This window comes from Mesoplodon mirus (assembly GCF_964341445.2).
Source record: "Mesoplodon mirus genome assembly, chromosome: 2".
Taxonomy (NCBI): domain Eukaryota; kingdom Metazoa; phylum Chordata; class Mammalia; order Artiodactyla; family Ziphiidae; genus Mesoplodon; species Mesoplodon mirus.
In genome coordinates, this window is record NC_138977.1 from 82,354,237 (window position 1) to 82,377,068 (window position 22,832).

At 39.8% G+C, this 22,832-nt stretch overlaps 1 protein-coding gene across 3 annotated transcripts in view; it reads right to left on the bottom strand.

Moving 5' to 3' along the window:
• RBM47 (RNA binding motif protein 47) overlaps positions 1 to 22,832 on the bottom strand; it is a 164,229-nt gene that overhangs the window by 63,628 nt on the left and 77,769 nt on the right. For 2 of the 3 annotated variants that reach the window (XM_082637488.1, XM_082637485.1), the window contains exon 1: positions 17,516 to 17,732. The exons of the other annotated variant lie outside the window; for it this stretch is intronic. The gene's annotated coding sequence lies outside the window, so the exon portion shown is untranslated. Of the gene's footprint in view, positions 1 to 17,515; positions 17,733 to 22,832 lie in introns of those variants that run through there. 3 annotated transcript variants of the gene reach the window in all.

Sequence of the window (22,832 nt, forward strand, 5' to 3'; positions counted from 1 at the left end):
ACAAAAGGAACAGAAACAATTGATCATCTTCATTTTTCTATTTCCTTTTATTTTATCTGCCTTCTCCTGCTTCCCTCTTAGGAAAAAAAAAAAAAAGAGAGGGCAGATAAGAATAAAGAACAAAACCTGTTGGGAGGTAACTTTTACAGCAAACTATAGAAAATCTGTAAGAGAAGTTCTGACCAGGGTTAAACCAGATCAGCACCTGTGTGGGCTAAGCAGTGGTTCACTCATAAACCTGTTTATCTATAGTGCAAAGCAAGGCTGTCAGCAGAAACGACGGCTTCTAAACTGTCATTTGGTCTAAACTATTATACATCAGCCTTGGCTGAACAACCTTGGCTAGAGATCTTAAAAAAAAAAAAAAAAAAAAAAAACCTGGAATTTGTGGAGGGTCCTGGGCCTTGGTAGTTTTTAAAAGCTCCTTCTGGTGATTCTAATATGTAGCCAAGGTAAAAACCACTCATCCATACAGACATCCAAACAAACTCTTTATCCAACCATCACAATTGTCCTGGGCAGCTTGGGCTATAACCAAAATGGCCATTAACAATGCCCCGGGTACTTCCATTCTTTCTTCTCCACGAGCAGATAATTAAAGCCATCAGTTCTGAAGTCTTTACTGCATATCAGTTTGTACTAAGCACTTTACATACATCATCTCTAACATTTGCAACCACCCTAGACAGTAGTACCATTTCCAATTTCAGCACCAGAAATGGAGAAATGTAGAGGTAAAGGAATTCACTACACAGCAAATAAGTGGCACAGCAAACCCCAATCTAAGTTTGTTCTGTCTCCACTATAAAGATAGCCCCTCATCTCTGTGTCTTTAATCCAAAAATTGGTATCCTTCTAATATCCCACCACGTGTGCAAATATATGACTATTTAAAAACTGGTGAAAACTCAGAGAAATATATATAAATTCAAAAGAAGTTTCCTTCATTTTATATGATAAATTGTAAATGCTTATTGTTTTTAAAAATTTCTCTAATTCTAGAAAGAGATAAATGTCGAGCTGTTACCAGCCTACCTTCAAAACTCTATTGTCCATTTACAATTTGAACTTACTTTATTGAGCAAGCTGGTTTTACTTAGTCTGGTGAATACACAATTGATTTGGGCCACATATCATCAGTGAACTTTCTAGTAATACATATCCCAGGATACCAGTTACCTAAAATTGATGCTTCTTTAAATTCCTTTTCATGAAAAATGCTTAAATTACTGGTAAATCTAGAAATTCCCCTTAGGGATCCTTGGAAAGCAAACTATAGTATAGCATTCTATTAAAAACTGTTAAGTATGACAGTTGATATAATAGCTTCTACTTGCTAGGAAACATAAGGCGTGCGCACGGGCGCACACACACATACACACACACAGAGGTTTTCATTTCTAACACAGCGTATAAATGTGACTGTGATTTGGTACCTTTACAAACTGGAGCAGATCTTATAGTCAGCTTCAGATAAGTCTTACTCAGTTAGTTTACACCTCCCTGTGGTATTACCACCTCACGCCTCATGTTAATAATAGGTACTTAATAAATACCTGTTGAATGAATACATAAATGCGGGAGGGGACTGAAATGCAAAAATTAGGGAGAAAGGCTACCTCAGACAGAAAAACAAAACTTCACACATTCATTAAAAAATAAATCAAAAAGGGTGAAATTTAAGATCTACAGCATATGGATCTTATACTCTACCAACAGGGCTTTTAGATTCCAAAATGTATCATTTATTTACATTTTCAGGTACATGGAAATACATACATGGAGAAGGTTTCCTACATCAGAAATGTGACTTACTGTTTAGACTTTCTTTTCCTAAAGACTCTATGAGGAAGCAGTTACTACTTCAGAATCACATCTTATTCAGTCATTCCTCCACTGTTCCCCAAGCACAGAGTCTTTATTATAGCAGACAGCATATTCTGCTTATATTACAACTGGTTGTAGACCTATCAGTAACCTTAGCTACATTACAGTGTTCTTGATGTTGGGGGTTTTGCTTCTATTCATTAATTCATTCAATTCACTCATTCATCCATTGACTATATTGTGCTTTGCTCAAAAGGAGGTACACAATGAATCAGCAGTATCACAGACACTTTACAGCTGGAGAACACCATTTGGCACTCCTACATTGTGAACAGCGTGAAGACCAAAAGATATGTCTTATTCCTAACTGTGCCCTCAAAGCTTAGCACATATTTGAGAAATGGTTAATGACGTGAACCACACCTTAGAGATCATCTCGCTCAACCCCTCATTTCCTTTTGGTGACTGGATTATTTCTCAAGGTGACAAAGTTACTAATTAGTGGTAGGGCTAGCACTAAAGGTCAGATTTCTTTTCTCCCAACCCAAAGTTCATGTAAAATTCACTTTATGATTGACTCCAGATCAATTCACAAGTCAAGTGGCACTGTGATAGTTATTTTCCTGTAGCTCAAAAGCCCACTAGTGTCTTTACAACCACATCTCTTCAAAGCTCCAATTTATTGGCAAAACACTGCATTTTCATGGGAATGCTCTTCTAGATTGAACACTGTGAGTTTTTCCACTTAGGTGAAGTCCTTAACATCATAATAATGAAGATTAATAATAAATTATGGAACTTCCCTGGTGGTCCAGTGGTTAAGAATCCACCTTCCAATGCAGAGGACGCGGGTTCGATCTCTGGTCGGGGAGCTAAGATCCCACATGCCACGGGGCAACTAAGCCCATGTGCCACAACTACTGAGCTCACGCCTCAACCTGAGAGAAAACCCTCACACCACAACTAGAGGGAAGCCTGCACACCGCAACTAGAGAGAAACCCGAGCAGATCACACAACGTAAGGAAAAAGATTCCTCATGTCTCAACAAAGATCCCATGTGCCACAATTAAGACCCGATGCAGCCAAAAAAAAGAGGAAAATAAATAAATAAAATAAATAAATAATTTTTTAAATTAATGAAGATTAATAATAAATTGTGGGACTTCTCTGGTCGGCCAGTGGTTAAGAATCTGCCTTCCAAAGCAGGGGACGTGGGTTCGATCCCTGGTTGGGGTACTAAGATCCCACATACTGTGCGGCCAAAAAAAAAAAAAAAAAAAAAAAAAGAATCTGCTGAGAATAGGAGAATGGATAAACAAACTGTGATATAGTCATACAATGGAATATTGCTCATTAAAATCAGATACATGCAATGCCACGGCTCACTAGCTTATTAGCATAGATCATTAGCAGAAAACATGCTGAGTAAAAGGAGTCTTACACAGAAGAGTACATGCTGAGTAAACTCCATTTATATGAAATTCGAAAACAGGCAAAACTAATATGTGGTAGGAAAAATAACATCAGCGGTTGACTCTGGGAGATAGGGGTAGGGGCAGGTATTGACTTGGATGGGGCATGAAGAGAACTTTCTGGAGTGATGATAATGTCTTTATCATGACTGAGGTTTGGGTTACACCAGGGTATGCCTCTGTTAAAGCTCAGTAAATATACACCTAAGATGAGTGCATTTCATTTTATGCAAATTTTATCTTAAAAAACTATAAACAAATATTGAACTTTAGTTAATGAAGTATTTCAGGGTAAGTATCCCAAAGTTCAGCACTTTGTTTTTGAAGGCCATCAAAAAAATATAATGAATATATGGATTGAGGAATGGATTAAGGGGTAGATAATGCTAAAGCAAGTATAGCAAATGCTAATGGCAGAATTTAAGTTTTGGGTATGTGGGTGTTCATTGTAAGATCCAAATTTGCTGTATGTTTGAAATTATTATAATAAAATAATAAAATGTTGGTGAAAAAAGACTTAAGCATTCTCTGGGGGCCTTGTTCAAAGCCTTAATGAAGAAACCAACTGTAAAAAGAAATTATTAAGACAACTAGAGCACATAATTTTTCAAATTATTTGAGTTTATTTACTTTGAAGTAAACAGTTAAAAAGAAAAAAAAAAAGCCTAAGTTTGGCATGAGTATAACAAAAAGGGAAATTGACAAAAGATGGCAGTATACATTCATCTCTATTTTTAGACTAAAAAAACAAAAGCAAGCTCCTAACATCACCAAGAGACACAGTTCAACTTTGCAAACAACTTGCATAGCTGACAGCTGATGAAAGACAGGTATATACGGCAATGCGAAGTCTTGAATCCCATAACAAACATGAGCACTCTGGGGAAGCACTACTAATCCACCTCCTCCATGGCGGGACCAGGCCCAGAGCCCCCCCCCACCCCCCGGTACAGTCCCCTGATGATGGGGTTACCCACCTGCTCTACTGATGTGATATCACTTATATGTGGAATCTATAAAAATGATGCAAATGAACTTATTACAAAACAGAAATAGACTCACAGACATAGAAAACAAACTTATGGTTACCAAAGGGGATGGAGGAGTGGGGGAGATAAATTAGGATTTTGGGATTAACATATATACATATAACATATACTCTACATCAAATAGATAAACAACAAGGACCTACTCTATAGCACAGGGAACTATACTCAGTATCTTGTAACATTCTAATGGAGAAGAATCTGAAAAAGTGTGTGTGTGTGTATATACACACACACACACACACCTTTATATATAGACACCTTTATATATACCTTTATATATACATATATATATCTGAAAAGGTATACATGTATACATATATATGTGTGTACGTATAACTAAATCATTTTGCTGTACACCTGAAACTAACACATTTTATATTAACTATACCTCAATTTTAGAAAGGTTAAATTTTAAAAGGGAGGGGCATTAGAAAACAGAAAAAAAAGACAACTGGGAAATGTATATGTGAACTGGGTATTAGACGATCACAAGGCATCACAAGGCACTACTGTTAATTTTGTTGGGTATGATCATGACATTGTGGTTAAATAAAAATATCTCCATATTTTTAAAGATGCATGTTAAAATACTAGAAATGAAAATAATATGATATTTTTATTTGCTTTAAATGACTTAAACAAAGGAGGAAAGGATAGATGACACTGAAGCAAAAACTTAAAAGCTATTAAATCTGAGAGACAGGTATACTGGAGTTTATTATATTTATTCCCTCTAAATTTCAATGTATATTAGAAAATTTTTGAATTTTTTTGAAACCAATTAGTAAATGCATATTAAGGCTACAAAAATCAAAGGGCTAATTTCAAATGTTTGAAATTATTACATTCTGTAATTGATGAAACAGCATACTTCTTTCATTAAAAGACTGATTTGTTTGTTTGTTTGTTTGTTTGTTTATTTAGCCATGCTGCACAGTTTGCAGTATCTTACTTCCCCGACCAGGGACTGAACCCAGGCCACGCAGTGAAACAGTCCTAACCATTGGACCACCAGGGAATTCCCCTAGATTTCCTTTTTAAAATTAAAGTGGGGCTTCCCTGGTGATGTGGTTGGGAGTCCACTTGCCAATGCAGGGGACACGAGTTTGAGCCCTGGTCCCGGAAGATCCCACATGCCACGGAGCAACTAAGCCCATGTGCCACAACTACTGAACCCACGAGCCACAACTACTGAAGCCTGTGTGCCTGGAGCCTGTGCTCTACAACAAGGGAAGCCACCACAATGAGAAGCCGCGCACCACAACGAAGAGTATCCCCTGCTCACCGCAACTAGAGAAAGCCTGCGCACAGCAATGAAGACCCAACGCAGCCAAAAATAAACAAATAAAATGAATAAAATTTTTTTAAACTTAAAAAAAATAAATTAAATTAAAGTGAATCTAAGTTCGATTTGTTACTAGAATTTTTAAAATTCTTATGACTCCTTTGAATGAATTAGAAACACCCAAGTCATGACTACAGGTCTTAGAATTACTGGGTTAGTCATATTAAATAAAGATAGCCTTGTCATTCATTGATTCATTCAGTGAATGTCTCTTTTGCAAACTCCATAGTAATATAATTATAACTATGAAGAAACACTCTGTATATAAAGAATTCCTAAAACACCTTTAGGAAAAACCCACAGCCAGGCCCAAACAATTCCAACACATAAGGTGTGGCATTTAAAAAATACAACCAGTAAGACTGCGCTTCCACTGTAGGGGGCAGGAGTTCAATCCCTGGTCGGGGAACTAAGATCCTGCATGCTGCGTGGCTCAGCCAAACAAAAATAAATAAATATAAAACCAGTAACATTTTCATCTACTTGATCCTAAACAACTCGACTTAATCTTGTATTTAATGAACTGATCTGAGGTCCAAACAGACTGGTTATGTAGGTATAAGCCTTACTGAGATAACCACACAACACATGGGCATCTGAATTTACCAAACAGATGAATTAGAAGGTGATTTAGGTCATGTAACAAAATAATTTTTTTCTTTACAAAATGATCTACCCCCGTACTCTCTTCTGCTTCCTCAACACATTGAAAACTCGATTGGTTTGCTAGATTTCCCTTTAACCACAACTTTTTAGTAATAAATCCATTACAGAAAACGTAGACTATGGGCCTGTGGTCTATTCTTTGGTCTATGTCATGTCTCTTATTCAGGTTTCACTTGTTGATGAATTTCAAGTTCTAAGTTTTTGAAGAAATGTCTGCAAGGGGAATACGTATTTAAACTGGGCTCTGGAACAATTATGTTCTTCATTGAATTCCACAATGTCACAAAAATAGTAGTAATATAAAACAAAAGCTCTAGGTGACTGAGGGTTTAATTTGGAGTCCAAATGTGCACAGGAGATTAGATGATGGTTTCATTTATGATGAAGAGTAAAATAAAAACAGGGAAATACTCCTGGTCTTAATTTGAGCATAATCAAAACTTGAACTTGATCGTTGCAACCTAAGGCCATACATATCTCATATAACATGAAGATAAAAGTTATAGTGGGGCTTCCCTGGTGGCACAGTGGTTGAGACTCCGCCTGACGATGCAGGGGACGCGGGTTCATGCCCCGGTCCCGGAAGATCCCACATGCCGCGGAGCTGCTAGGCCCGTGAGCCATGGCCGCTGAGCCTGCAAGTCCAGAGCCTGTGCTCTGCAATAGAAGAGGCCACAACAGTGAGAGGCCTGCATACCGCAAAAAAAAAAGTTATAGTGAAGGTTGTATGGCAAAGAAGATGTGGAAAACAGAAATAAGGGTGGCATATAAAACAAATCCAGGAGTTCTGTTGCTTATGGTTCTAATCTCAGAGGGTAGAGGGATGCACAGCCTTTACTTCATACTCTCAGATCCTGAACAGGTTATCTTTTTTTTTTTTTGGTGGTACGCGGGCTTCTCACTGTTGTGGCCTCTCCCGTTGAGGAGCACAGGCTCCGGACATGCAGGCTCAGCAGCCATGGCTCACGGGCCTAGCCGCTCCGCGGCATGTGGGATCTTCCCGGACCGGGGCACGAACCCGTGTCCCCTGCATCGGCAGGCGGACTCTCAACCACTGCGCCATCAGGGAAGCCCCTGAACAGGTTATCTTGATCAGTGCTGTGCAACAGAATTTTCTGTGATGAGGGAAACATTCTATATCTGCACTGTCTAATACAGTGGCTACCAAGCAAGTGCTATTAAGCATTTGAAATGTATTGGTACAAACAAGGACCTAATTTATTTACATTTAATTAATTAAACTTAAATAGCTGCATTGCATGTGGCTATTAGCTACTGTATTGGACACACAGGTCTAGATTCATAGGGTAGCCCCCAGACCGAAGAATAAGAGATTTGGGGCAGATTAGTAAGTCTTAGAAATGTTTTATCCAGTCTGGTAGAGGGCAAGGAGCTAATCAACGCCGTTTCCATTCAAGTGGTGAGCAGAAGGCACCAATATCATTTAATGCACTATGAATATTTGAGGTCATCTTTTTCAAGGTTCAATAAAGGTTCAGATGAGAGTCAAATGAAGCTCAGTAGCTCAAGTGATGTTACTTTAGTCTTTTAGTTCTTCGTTTCCAGAGGCAGAATTCCCTTCCTGACACCAATATTAAGTAACCACAAAACCACTTCCACCAATTACACACACACGTCCACCACAAGCCCCAGCACACATACATATTCTTTCCCCCACCTCCTGCTTCCCCCAGCTCAATTTCCCATCCAGGCAGTCTTAGGCATTAACACAGTCTGCAGCAAAACCCCCTGATTCTGGCCTGTCAGCTCACCAGAATGAATACACACAAAGGTCAAGTTTGGGCATTTTTAGCTGTTTTGGGTATGTCTGAAGCAGGTCTGCCTGCCTGCCTGCCTTCTAGGGTGGGCCTGCCAAAATGGACAAATCGCCTGTTGTTTTGTAATCATGTTGACGTTATTTCCCAGAGGATATTTGTTTGATTGGTCCTCGTTACTCTGTTCAGAAAAGAGTACAGAACTTCATTCAATGAATGAGCCTGGTCTGAACTGAGAAGTCAAGTATGAATGAGGAAGTGGACAGGACTCTCCAAGTGTTGTTGAGAAATAAATGCCCTGGCTTAGCGCATGTTTTTCCCATCCCTCTGATGGGGGTCCGGGGCGGAGGAGGAGAGGCAGGGAGAGAGATTAATGACTGTGTGAACCAGTCACTGTTCAACGATATAGAACTTGAAAACAGTTGAATTTGTTAAGCCTGAACAGACGTAGGGCAGTGTTGCATCACAGGCTCAGAACCGGTGACTAAAATCTGACCTTTGTATCTTCCCTCTTCTTTCACTCCCTGTCTTTGAAACAAGAACTACAAAGACTTGAAATCGGAACCCAAAGCTGAGAGAGAAGAACAAATGCAGTAGAAGTATGATGAGTCTGCACTGGGCAGGGGAATCCTCCCTACAACGTGGTCTCAAGGTAGAGGGAGGCTACATAGAGGTGAGGTCTGCAGAGGTTTTGGTGGCTGCTGATGGCCAGCAGTGGGTGACAGGAATTGGAAGGAGAAGGTTTCCTCCAGATCACGGAAGAAGATCATTCATGAAAGGTGAACTGCATACTCGCATTTTGGGGAGGAGGCAGTGGAGGAGAGCTGTGGGCACAAGTAACACCAGTCCTGGGCATTCTGAAAAGACTCAGAGGGTGCAAGAGTTCTTACTAGCAGCATACAGTTGGAAGGTCAAAAAGCTTCTTCCCATGGTCACTGCTTTCTGCTTCCATCACCTTGGACACTGTTTACTCTCTTTATCTTGTGGCTCGGGCAGCAGGAGACTTTGAATTTCAGTGATCTTTAGAAGTAACATTTTCATATGCTTTTTCTGATTATACAAAAAAAATCAGTGTTCACCATGGAAAACACAGAAACATCACACACGCGTGCACGTGTGCGCACGCACACACACTGGGGTAGATGATTTCTTATTAAAGGCCATAGGGAAGAAAGAGGATAGGATATGGAAATATGGATAATTAAATAAAAGATTGTAAACCCTCTCTCTCATCATGGGTGGGAATTTGGGTGTTTGATTCTTCAGTGGTGTTCCTCTACATTCTTCTACGTTATTTCTTTCAAACAGAATCCCATCCATGGGATTACTGGATTGAGCATTTCTAAAGTTCTTGATATATATTGCCAAACTGTTTTCCCTACTAGGTCATACCAATATGCGTGGCCAGCAGACATATATAAGGAAGTTGGCTTTCATGGCAGGAAAATGGTACCTCACTGTTGTTTTAATTTGCAGGTTATTTGCAAAACTGACTTTCTTCCTTATGTTATACAACAGTATTTCTCTTTTGTGACTTAGACTGTTCCTTTCTACTTTTTTGTTGTTTTACTTCTCAGATTCCATGATAAGACCCTGTGAATAGAATACTGAATTAATAAAATACTGAATGACTTCTTTGTGTTGAAAATCCTTCCCCATCAAAAATTATCACTATTAACTTAATTTGTTCACATTCCACTCAAATTTCTTATTTTGGTCACCAATTTTACGTGGCCCAGAAATAAACCATTTGTGAAATATCTGTAGGTAGCAGGTTTTTTACCAAAGAAGTGCTTAGGGAGGGCAAAGGACAGTCAACTTCTGAAGGCAAATTATAAAAATGAAAAAGGTTGTTTGTTGTTTTTTTTACTTTTAAGAATAAGAAGATGCCTTAATTTTTCTTTTTTTTTAAACATCTTTATTGGAGTATAATTGCTTTACAATGGTGTGTTAGTTTCTGCTTTATTCCTTAATTTTTCTTATGGCAAAGACAAAGATGGGTTGGACTAAATTTCATAGGCCAGAATCTTCTGATATTTAATTTTTTTTCTATAGAATAACAGTACAATATCCAAATCAGTGTCATTCCCTAGAATTAAAAGCAAAACAAAACTTTTACTGCACGAACAGCAGAATGCTCCTGAGAGGCATACAGTGTGACAGTACACAGATGAGATAGCAGCCAGAAGCATGGAGAAATTTCTCTAAGTCACAGATGAGTTGGAAGAAGGCCCAGGCATAAATCAATTCCTTGATTCCTGGTCAGTGTTCTTTCTATAGCACCCCAATTCCTCAGAGCCTGACATCTTCTACAAAATATTTCATTTAAAAATTCCAATGAAAACAGCTATCCTATTATGTAGCAAGTGAAGCCCTTATCATTTTATGAATGGGATTATATTCAATCATTTGTGATGTGTGCAGATGCCCTGTTTAACACCCTCATTATATGATCTTACTCTCTCTGACATATCTATTCAAACAACAGCAGGGACTGTGCCTATGAACTACTCTACTATTTGTTATTAAAAAATGAAAGAGTGGGCATTTCTTACAGCTTTACAATAAGAAGCCATTTAATTAGAGGAGTAGAATAAAAGCCTTTGTTTTGTTTCTACTCAAAGTTTGCATTTGTGATTGACACAGAGATCATGCTCACTTCAACAATGGGGAATTTAAATGGTGAGGTTTCACAATCCTTAAGGGGGAAGAAAGTCTATGTGACAATGTCCAATCCACTGAATTCACTATTAAGTAAGAGTCCAGTTCCATTCACACGTGCCAACTTCCTTCCAGGAAATCCTGTTTGAGAGGAAGGCAAACTAAGATCACCCATGATGTGCCAGATACTTTCATATACTGCATGTTATCTCAATTAATCCTAACAGTAACTGCCAGAAGGTTGGTAAATTTGCCGAAAAAGTAAAAGTGCCGTACAGAGAAAGCCACTGTACTGGGAAGATCAGAACGCTCAGCTGCTGGCTGGCTCTGATTTTATCACACAGGACAAGGCCAATATGTAGTCAACCTCATGACGGTGTTTTTTTGTACCCAACTGGCATCCAAGGTACCTTTCTGGCTGACTCGGTTTCTTTGAGACCATCCTATCTGCAGCCACATTATAGTTGTCTTGGGTGCTGGAAACCACTTGATTCCACTTCAAGACGTGGCTGTTTGGTGAAGGAAAACAATAACTCTGATGGAGAGAGATAAGCAGTGGCTTTGAACACTTCTCTCCAATTTTCCATCATGGAACTGTTTTTTTAGAACACAACAATCTTGAGAGTTAGAGAGATCTTGAGAATCACCTGGACCAATCACCTTTTCAAAGAGCTACGCTTTCTTCCAGCATCCCCATCAGGGGTCCCCCAGTCTCACTGACGAAGAGAGGACCCTCTGCACTCAACACTTGACCACATGGCGACCAAATCTAGTTTTCCTATGGCTCCAAGAGTTAAAAAAAAATTTTTTTAACTGAATACAGCCCAGTACATGTCTTTGTTAAGTTCTAAAGAAAATGCCCATTTGTCAGGAAGATGTGTTGAGGTGAGTTAAGGCTTGTCAACAACTTGTTTTAGGGCTCCTACACTTGCCTCAATTGTAATTGATAAGATAATGGAAAGACACTATTTACTGATGAGAGGCAGGATGGCGTGGGGAGACTGAATGGACTTCGGGGTCAAACTAATCTGAGTGTGAAGGCAGATTCCAGCATTTACTAAATGATGTGGGTTTATTCAAGGCTCTTGAGCTCTCAGTGACTCAGTTCCCCCAATTGTAAAGGGGGTTAATGATTCCTAGCTTACAGGATTGTTTCAAGAATTGGGGATAATATACATATAGTAGCCAGTACAATGCCTGACACATAGTAAGTGCACAGTCAAATGGTATGATTTGAGAAGCCATCACAGACCAAAGATGGTTTTGAAGGAGAGCTATTTTTAATGGCTGATGCAGTTCACCAGACACTGCTTGGGTGGCAATGTGGGCAGTGGGAAGAGCTGGCAACATGGAGGCCAAAAGTCTGGATGTCACCTCTCTCCCTAACAAGGTGTGTGACCTTAGGTTCTCTATTTCTGCTTTCTCATATACAAAATGGGTATATGTTACATCTCAGAACTTTTTAAAAAAGATAACTATAAAAATACTTTTTTAAAGTATACAAATACAAGATATTGTTCCTGTGGTTGTTCATAAAGTTAAAAAGAATCAAATCAAATCTTCAATGACTGCTTTCAAGCATCCCGTATGAAAGGGGATTTCTACTAACTGAGAAAATAATGATACCTTTGAAGCAAAGAATCTGGGCATCTCTTGCTTTTTCTAGAAGTGACTTAAAACAATTGATTGCGACACTCAGGGTATTCTCTTGTCTGCCACTGGGCATAGGGGGACGCTTATCTGTGGCCTCACTGAAATGATGACCTGATCACACTGATCTGCCTTACAATATTAATGCAAAATTAAAAACATAACCTCTTTTATTCCCAACTAGAAAAAAAAAAATCTAAAGGGTATATGCTCCCTTTTGTTAGTCTAACTGAAGGACATTCTAAGCAAGTTTCTGATAAATTTTGAAGCAAGAATGGAACATTTGTGAATGCCTATACTTGTAGGATGGAAAATCAAGAAAGGTAGTAAGGAAAAGGAAATTTAGAAATTTTGTTCATTTCCAAGGTGATCAGATGAGTCAGAGAATTCAACATATAGACCCTTCTGGGAGTTAGGATTTAAAACACTTCAAACCCCACATTGAAAGATGTGACTTTTGCCTCCCAGGAAATTTCTCAGCAATTCTGACTTGAAATTCACCCATCCTTTCTTATGGTGATTGAACATTTCTTTATGCATTGATATTGAAACCTGATCTTAAGGAGTTCCCTGGTGGTCTACTGGCTAGGATTTGGTGCTTTCACTGCCATGGCCAGGGTGTGGCACAGCCAAAATCAAAAAAAAAAAAAACACCTCAATAGTTGCTAATTAGATTTTATATTATACCACGATTAGATTTTAGATTATACCACGAGCAACTAAAAAAAAAATTCATAAGCCACAAAAATTTATTCATAAAGAAAAGTTTGCTTGTTTTCAAAACAAAACAAACTTTGAAGGGAAAGACAGAAAAAATGACCTAAGAAAAGTCAGGTCAATGGCCAGCTTTCCAGCAGGAGGCACACAGGTCTGCAGTACTGTATAAAAGCTGAGTCTTTGTTAAAGAGGTAGCACAGCTTCAGCAGTCACCTCGCATAGTCTCTGCCAGGACAGGATTGCTTTCTACTGTAACTAACCACTTGCGTGTTAGTTCAGACCAACTGTGAAGTCATGAAACTTTTCTCAGGCTCAGTTTCCTCATCTGCAAACCGTGGGAGTCGCCTCCTAGGGTGATGGTTTCACTTAAACAAACAGCCTGTGCAGAGTACTTCGCAAATCCACTCCCAGAAAGACTTCTCTCCTTCTGCCCTTTCAGGTGATAACATTTCCAACCCACCTTTTATAAGATCATTTAATTTGAAAGGGCTGGCACACACAGGGAATAATTTGCAGCTCATAGAGTCATATTTTTAATCCCCCCCCACCACCAAATTTATTAAATTGTGGTGTATTCTTATAAAGAAATACTATGCAGCAATGAAGGAATATATTATAGCTACATAAAGTAATGATGAGTGAAAGAAGCCAGATACAAAAGAGCACATACATATGATTCCACTTTTATGAAGTTCAAGAACAGCTAAGGTATGGTGATAGAAGTCAGAATAATGGTTACCTGGAGCAGAGTGGGTGACAGGGAGGAGAAGCACAAAGGAGCCTTCTGGGACACTGAAAATGTTCTGTACCTTGAACTAAGACTGGTGGTTACACAGGTGTATGTAAAAATTCAAGCTGTACACTTAAGAGTTGTTCATTTTACTGCCTTTATGTTATACTTGAATATTTGAAATAATATTTTCTAAAGCACTTACTTGACTTAATTTCATTACATGGAAGTTTTTCTCTCATGCATTCTTCTAGGCTCTTCTTGTATTTTGTGTAAGTGATAAATGTATTCACTGGTACCTCATAATTGTAGGAATAAAATATTACTCATATATTAAAATTTCCAAATAATTGAATGTATCCATTTAAGTAAGAAAACTATGACTTTCTTGGATGAAAATCTTTATAAAATGATTTGTAGTCCTGACTATCATCTTAAACGCTACTGAGCACATTCTTCTTCTTGGTGAACCAAGGCTATCCTTAGAAACTTATATGGTTGAGCTGAGCTGAGAGGAAATGATGGCTTCAGGGGCCATTGCTTCTAAACTGGGTGACAGTAACTTTTGCCCCTTCCCTGTTATCAGGGGCTATTTTTCATTGTTACATGTCTGTTGCTAACCTTCCTGGTTCTTATCATTTGCTTTCTTTCACTCATTTAGTCATGTATCTGGTACCTGTCTTTAGAATGCCTAGTATGTGCTAAGCACTGGAGATATAGTGGTGAATAAGACACTCACAATCCATAATGTAAGGGGGACTTATTTTTTGGCAGAAGAGGCAAGTATTGATATAAAACAAGGGTGATGACTATCTTAAAGGGGCAGGGGTACAGGACCTAATTTAGGGGGTCTGGGAAGGTCACCTTGAGGAAGGGACATTTAAGAACTGAGAGATAAGAACCTAGCCTAGAATGAGACCTCAGTAAGTACTTGTTGAATGAGTGAATGATCATTAGCGAACAAAGAAGAGTTCCAATTTATTGTGCACTGGGAAAACAGGAATTCTACTGAAAGATGTCTAAACCAAGAGCCAATGGCACAGAGTGAGGCCCGGACGGACATAATGGCATTAATTTTTTGACTACTGTGAAGACTTTTGCCTTAACTCAAGACCTTGAGTTACTAGACCAGTGAAGGATTTTTAATCGTTGCTTGGTTAACCTATACAAATTCAGTTTTTACCAAAACAAAACCAGACCAAAATAACCCTGGGTCTTTATGATGATTCCTCTAGTTTGCCTGCATAGTTCTGATCCCAAGTTCCCATGAATGTGACTTTCCTGGCACGGTCACCCAAAAAGGTGGGTGTCACCCACCCACACCTTCCGGTGACAGCTCTGTCCAAGCAAGCCAAAACAACCATGACTCCTTGGGCATTACCGCATGCTGCAAACCACCGCCTAATTTGGGGCCTATTATTGTCCCTGGAGATTTCACCTTTATGACATATTACAAACCAAGAACTTGCAGTCTAAAGGACAGAAGGAACAGATGACAACAATCTTTGCAGAGAGACTTTACTCAAATATACGCCTTATAAAGCCAGCCTGATATAGAAGCATTATTAACATATCACATGGAATAGCAGCAAAGTTTAAAATGCCAGAGACAGGGGCCAATGTACACAGGGTTTAATTAGACGCCTGAGTTGATCAATTAACAAACTACCATGTAACTGCAAAAACTCCTAATGAGAGATGTAAATGTAGCCTTTGCTGACCTTAGTTTCTTACAATTCCATACATATCTTTGGGACTTCTAATTTTAAAAAGCCAAACAGGGGCTTCCCTGGTGGCGCAGTGGTTGAGAGTCCGCCTGCCGATGCAGGGAACACGAGTTCGTGCCCCGATCCGGGAAGATCCCACATGCCGCAGAGCGGCTGGGCCCATGAGCCATGGCCGCTAAGCCTGCGCGTGCGGAGCCTGTGCTCCGCAACGGGAGAGGCCACAACAGTGAGAGGCCCGCGTACCGCAAAAAAAAAAAAAAAAAAAAAAGCCAAACAAAGGAACTGCACTTAATAGGATTTTCCCAGTGAAATAAAGGGAAACAGGGAATGACAAGTATCTAAAGGTGATTTATTATTAGAATTTTTTCCAGTCTTTCTGTTCCTCTGACAAAATTTCAAACGTAAAACTGTATCAATCTACTTCAGAGACAGTGGAATTAACACATGATTTCCTTCACTGGTCAGGGTCTATTTTGGATTTATGAGGTATCATTGAAGGTCAAAAGTTTGACAGACTCTTAAGCAATCGAGGTGCATCTACAAGACAGACAAGTAGAGAGCAAGTATTCTTACCCCTGTTTTGAAATTTTAGAAGAGGTAAGAAAAATATTAATCTGATTGTGGCAAGTTACATAAACTTCCAGTAGTCAGGGTAGTGAAATGACTCAATGCTAAATTCAAATTTCTGATATTCATATAAAAATAATTAAATCTGCTCTCCCTCAAGTGAACTGGATGTCTTTGGCCCTCCACAGTTGTTAGATTAGGTCCCATTTGCCTAAATACACAAAACCACAGGGATGTTTTTCCCATGAAGGAAGTTTCCTCTTATTTTGAAACAATCATTTATTCCAGCCATTTTGCAATGACTGTGAACTTGTCAGAAGACTCTCAGCTTCTTACTGCCAGAGTCACTGGTCAAAAGAGTACCCAAATCACATTCTTTCATAATCAATATGCTTGCAGTCTAATCTTAACTTTAGTTCCCTCTTCATGCTGAGGTTTCCCACCATAAGATAAACAGACTAAAGATTCCATATGCTTGTTACACCGCAAAGACAACTTCTTTCTCCAGAAACTGGCCATTACAGAAATCTTTTGCAGCTGTTCTTTTTCTAGATTTTCTTATCTCCTGTTTGGGTTTTAGCCACTAATAACACAGTTCCAGGTATCTGTGTCCAGGATGTCATTATTACACTTGATCAAATGTAAACATTTGATTACGGCTCTAGTTTTATCATATACACTTGTATTTTCTACAAAAGAAAAAAAAATAAGCTAGAATAGAAATACTTAGTATTCCGAAGAAATACTGAGTCATTAGTTTCTCCAAAACTATGTATGACCAGTATATAAAGTTACTCCTAGCAACTGCATTCTAAAAACAAAATTTGAGGATAAGAAGCAGTCTTTCAAGCTGACCTTTAATCGGGGTAGGGGATGGGGGAGGAAAGAAAGTTTAAGAATATTTTCAAGCAACCAGAGCCACCATTTAGCGAAAGCTTTTCATGGAATGAGTCACGGGGTATAATGAAGCGCAAATCACAAGGTTACACGTCGTCTCCTAGAAACGCCACACCTGGTTCCGAATTCTTTGCTAGAGCAAATGCTAAGTTCTGATTCAGGCCCCTGGAAAACCTCAAGCACAGGCAGATTTTACCTCCTTCTCCATGACACACACCTCCGCCTGGTAAAACTGAAAACAACATTTGATTGAAACTGAAGATTACAATTATCCGGGGACTCCAGGCCACGGAAAAATAAGAGTTTGCAAAGCAATCACTTGGCCCCCTTCATCCCCTCACCATTCCCGCCCCTTCAGCAGAAGGGAACCCGAATCGGTACGCAATCTGAAATTCTAAACATGTATAAATTCTAAACTATGAAACAAGTACCTGCCAAACACCTGGAGCGCTCTTTCCCCGGCTGGCTCTCTCCTCCCACACGCTCTGGCAACGGAATGCCCTTCAAAACCATGGCTCAGTGCTTTTGGTAAATGTTTTACGAGACACTAAACAGCCTTGAGTCCCACCCTCAGAGCAAACACCATTGAGAGAACACAATATAATGGTCGCAGAGATATCGTGTGATGTGCAATGATGCAAATGAACAGGCGGGCTCTATTTCCACACTTCCTCTTAAGGGGAAAAAAATCCCAGACTTGCAAGGGGTGGGATGGAGGGCGGCTAGAGGAAGGGCTCGCAGAAATAAACCTTTTGGTTAAAGCGGCATTATGATAAGCTCATTGTTCTAATCCCCAAGCAAGTCTTGGCTTTCTAAATGAAAAAGTGTTAAAGGCAAGAGTTAACAGAGGGTAGAGTCCCCCAGTGAATCTGTAGACACCGGCGCAACTACACATGTACCGTAGATTTCTATTTTTCAGAGGAAATCCGACTCCAAAAGACTTTTTCATAAACCATCTTCCACAAAACACAAAATGTACTCCCCATTTTCCATACCCCTCAAGTAATTCACAGTTAAAAACCAACTCCGCTCCAAACCAGAAGTTTTGCATTCCATTCGAGTTAACAATTACAACTCGAGGATAACAGAAACTTGCTGGCACCGAATTATTAGCATACCCAGAATGTCAGGTGCCTCTTGGTACCACCAGGGTTAACAAGATAAAAAGAGAGGGTGTCCAGGGATCGTCGGCCTGGCTTTACAGAAACTACATATGGACATGGCTGGAGTCTGGAGCTCAAGGGGGCCGCTTGCACCTACCTGCTCTTGGAACTGAGAAATGAGAAAACAGAATTATTTAGTGGCTGTCAAGCCTACTCCATGAAAAGAGACCAAGGCTGTAGAGAGGAGAAGAAAGAAGTGACTTTGGCTTTGGAATCTCACACACAGCCAGGTTAAGCAACTACGAAAACCATTTCTCTCGGCCCTACCCCCTAACCCAGTCCCCAGGAATACTTAGAATTCTGCATTTCATACCTTTAGTATATCCAGTGGGGAAAAAAGAAAACTGAACATAGAATTGCTGTCATGGCTTTTCTTCACACCAGCTGTGTGATCTTGAGCAAATCACTTAACCTCTCTGAGCCTGTTCCTCATATATAAAGTAAAAGTGTCTAGAAACAGAAAAGATTTGCCAAAGAACTGACAGCACTCCCAATCTGAGAGCCTAGAAAATGGCATATACACATTTTCAAAGCATTTTAGGGTTGTTGTCCATTTTTTTCTCCCCCCTACCTCCTGTATATAAGTCTTATCTTGTTTTCAATTTCCTTGTATCACAGATGCCTCAGGTTAGTGCTATGACTGATCTGCCCTGGGTGGGTATCCTAAATGCCCGGTTATCTGCCTCTCAGGGGCGTGGTGAGGGGGCCTTCCCGGCCTCCAGCCCAGGCTGCCAGCGCCTGTGCTTTCACAGCATTACTCCTCTTGAATTCATCTTGCCCTCTAACACAGATACCTGCCTGCCTCCCTTTCCTTTTCCTTCTGTCTTCTTTTTTTTCTCATTTTCTTTTTCTTTTTTCCCCTTTCTACCCTCCTTCCTTTTCTGCCCTGCATCCTTGAGAGAGAGATGTGAACAGCAATTATTCTCATCATCCTGTTTCTTCTGTTATTTTACATGTATATCAAACAAGCCAGTGAGGGAGGTGAGACAGATGTGTTATCATCCAGATTTTACTAAAGAGAGATCCAGAAAGATTCAACAGCTGGCCAGAGGTCATGGGGCTGAAGCTCGGCTCTCCTGACAGGCCAGGGTTGCCCTACTACAGTTCCTGGCCCTGACCACCCGACTCCCCACCCTCAGATGTACCTCTTCTCAGTGCCCCAAAGTCCCCACCTGGTCTAATCGGGTCTCACTGCTAATTGTGGCATATTCCCCTCTCACAGCATTCTTCTCATCTCCTTTCTTCCCCTCTCTGGACTGTCAAACTCTCACCCTATTTTTAGGGTCTATCTCACTTGACCCCCATAACCCACCTCCTGGCTACTGCTGGCCCTGTGTGCCCTTCTTTAGGCAAACCCAAGAGAAGCAAATCTCCAAAGTGACAAAGCTGCATGACTGGGGAATAATTATTCACTTCATAGGAGTCTTTCCTTATTGGGTACCCATGCCATGCTGCACCAGCGTATTTGTGTGTATGTCAAAAGTTTTCTAGACCATAAGAGTATCCACCTCTGCACCCTTAGCATGGTGTCCAGTGCTTACTGTTAAGGAATATATTTGAATTCTGAAGGAAAAAAATGTGAAGACATAATATCAGAATCCAAAGTAGTGCCTCCATGGAGTAAACTCCAGGAATGACTGGAGGCCCAAGAGTTTAGGGTTTTGATGTAGTAGGTTTGTTTTGTTTTTGTTTTGTATTCAGAAAGAATGAGAAAAGTGGATTATAAAGACAGGGTAGCAAATAAACTAACCATCAAATCACTCCATGAAACAAGAACCAATGATTAAATGCCTACAATTCACCAGGTACTTGATATACAATCTCATTTAATTTAATCAAACAGAGGAGGCGGAGATAGGTTCAAAGAGCCTGCCCGAGGGCATGCACTTTGCCAATAAGGGCAGATCTGGGAATCAAAGCAGATCCAATCCGAGTCCTTGCTCTTCACCTGAGCCACACTCTCCTGATGCAAGGACCCTGCAGCCTGCTCAGTCTAGGAACTAAGTGTCTGTTGCCCAAATCCAGAGCCACCTGTGTATGCTTTCTAGACTCTATGAGAACCCGTTCAGCCCTGTTCTTCAACTTCTTTTCCTTGAATTCCCCAATCCCTTCCTTTCACCTTTTCTTTTTATCCCCAAGACAATCTGTCCTGCTCACTCTGAAATCTATTGACAAACTCTATTATTGGGGCCCTCATTTGACCACAAAAACCATCCAGATAGTATGGATTTCCCTACTTCACGTAAGCCTTTATGTTCATTTTTTTCCTATGGTCACAAATTTGATACTTGACTTTAAACACTGTAGGTTGTGTTAAAATTCCCTGTGTTATATATAGCCCTTGGTGTGCTACTGTATTCAAATATTCTACCTCTTGCTGCTCAGAAACTAAATTCTGTGTCCCTGAGGAAGAAGCGTGCCTTCTATACCATATAAATGTTTTATAACAGCATTTTCCCACTTCCAGCCAGGCTATTCTAAATCGAGTTTTGTGCTGTTGTTTTGGGCATGCCAGCATGCGGGTGTGCCCCTAGTATTTTTAACTGCCAAGTTCTGTAAGGCAGAAAAATCAACCTCTGGCGAGTGCTGCTCTATCACCATGGGCCTGTTCCAGAGTGTCTGTGAGTTCCAGGGGCCCACCTCTAGCTTAGGTATATTTGAATCTAGCATATATTTGGCCTGCAAGATGATTCCAGATGCTGAAAGGAGTTTTGCGCTCTCTCAGAGACTAGTGACAGGAGAGGAAGCAGCAGCAGGGGGTGAATATTTTATTTGGAACCAGTAGGTCTCCCAGAATCTTGGAAAGGTCTTGAAACTCCCCTGAATCACTCAAGCCCCTTCAGTTTTCTGGAGAGGGCTTCAGAGAGCATTGTGAGTGAGACCTCAGAAACTGCTGGTCCCCTAGTCCAGCCTAAACCAAACCGTAAGGAAGGTCCCAATAGTCCCTGGTGTTTTCCCAAACTGCTTCAGGAAGGAGACGGTGGAACAGATGAGGGGAACACGTAATGAATCTACACTGTCCAGCAATGTCTTTCACTGGGTCATCAGCCACTAGATCAGCAGTTCTCAAAGTGAGGTCCCTGGGTCCCCTGGGAGACCCTAGGACTCTTTCAGAGGTCTGCAAAGTCAAAACTATTTTCATAATAATATTAACATTTCTGCCCTTTTTTTCACTGTGTTGACATTTGCACCAATGATGAAAAGGCAGCAGAAGGTAAAACTGCCGGTACCTCAGCACAGAATAAGACAGTGGCACAAATGTGTACTAGTAATCATAGCATTTTTTTATTGCCAGGCACTAGAAGTTGTTGTTGTTTTTTTTTTAAGAGGCAGTTTTTCTTAAGAATGTTACTTGAAGCAGGAAAATATTAATTTTATTATGTCTTGAGCATATACCTTTTTTAATATTCTTTGTGATGAAATGGGAATCAAGTACAAGCACTTTTGCTGCATAATAAATTATGATCATAGGCTCAAGGAAAGTCATGTGTGTGGCTGAGTTACAGACTGAGCTACAGCTGCTTTCATCATGGAAAGCATGGAACACTAGTTTTACTTGAAGCAATGACTGACATAAACTATGGCTATCCAGATATGGGTTTTTGGTAGACAATTTCTGGAAAAATGAGTGAAGTGTGCCTGTCACTTCAAAAAACACAACTAATAGTATTACTATTTGCTTCCAATGATAAAATTTGAGCTTTCAAGCAAAAGTTAAAATTTTGAAGAAGTTGAATTCACCACCATGAGCTTGACAGCCTGCCAATAATTACATGCTTTTCTGATGAGATTAGTTGTGACATTATTAAATGTGATTTTTTTAATATTGTATACTGAAATGTGTCAATATTTGGATCATCTTCATAACTCAGTAAACTAATATTTTCCAAATGACCAATTCATGATGTTACGGAATCATTGCATAGTAAAAGATCCATTCAAAGTACAAGATAAACCCATGGATTTTTTTTTTTTTTTTTTTTTTTTTGCAGTATGTGGGCCTCTCAGTGTTGTGGTCTCTCCCATTGCGGAGCACAGGCTCCGGACGCGCAGCCCAGTGGCCATGGCTCACAGGCCCAGCCGCTCCGTGGCATGTGGGATCTTCCCAGACCGGGGCACGAACCCGTGTCCCCTGCATTGGCAGGCAAATTCTCAACCACTGCGCCACCAGGGAAGCCCCTAGTGGATTTTAATATTAGTATGAAAAGTTCATTGATATGGTTTCAGGTTCTACACTGCAACTCATCTTTAAGAAACTATCTCTTGTAGAGTTTGGGTTTAATATCAAAGAAGAATGTTTTCAGTTATCTGGAAAGGCTATTACAATACCCCTCCCTTTCCCAACTACATACCTTTGTGAAGCTGAGTATTCTTTGTTTACTTTGATAAAAACATATCTCACCAGATTGAAGGCAGAAGCAGATATAAGAATACAGCTGACTTCTAGCAAGCCAGTAATTAAAGAAATTTGCAAAAATATAATGTGGTTTCTACCATCTACTTGTTATATAGTTTTTCATAAAATGTCATTTATGTTAACATAAGAAATTACGATTATTTTTTGAAATTATGATTATTTTTAAGT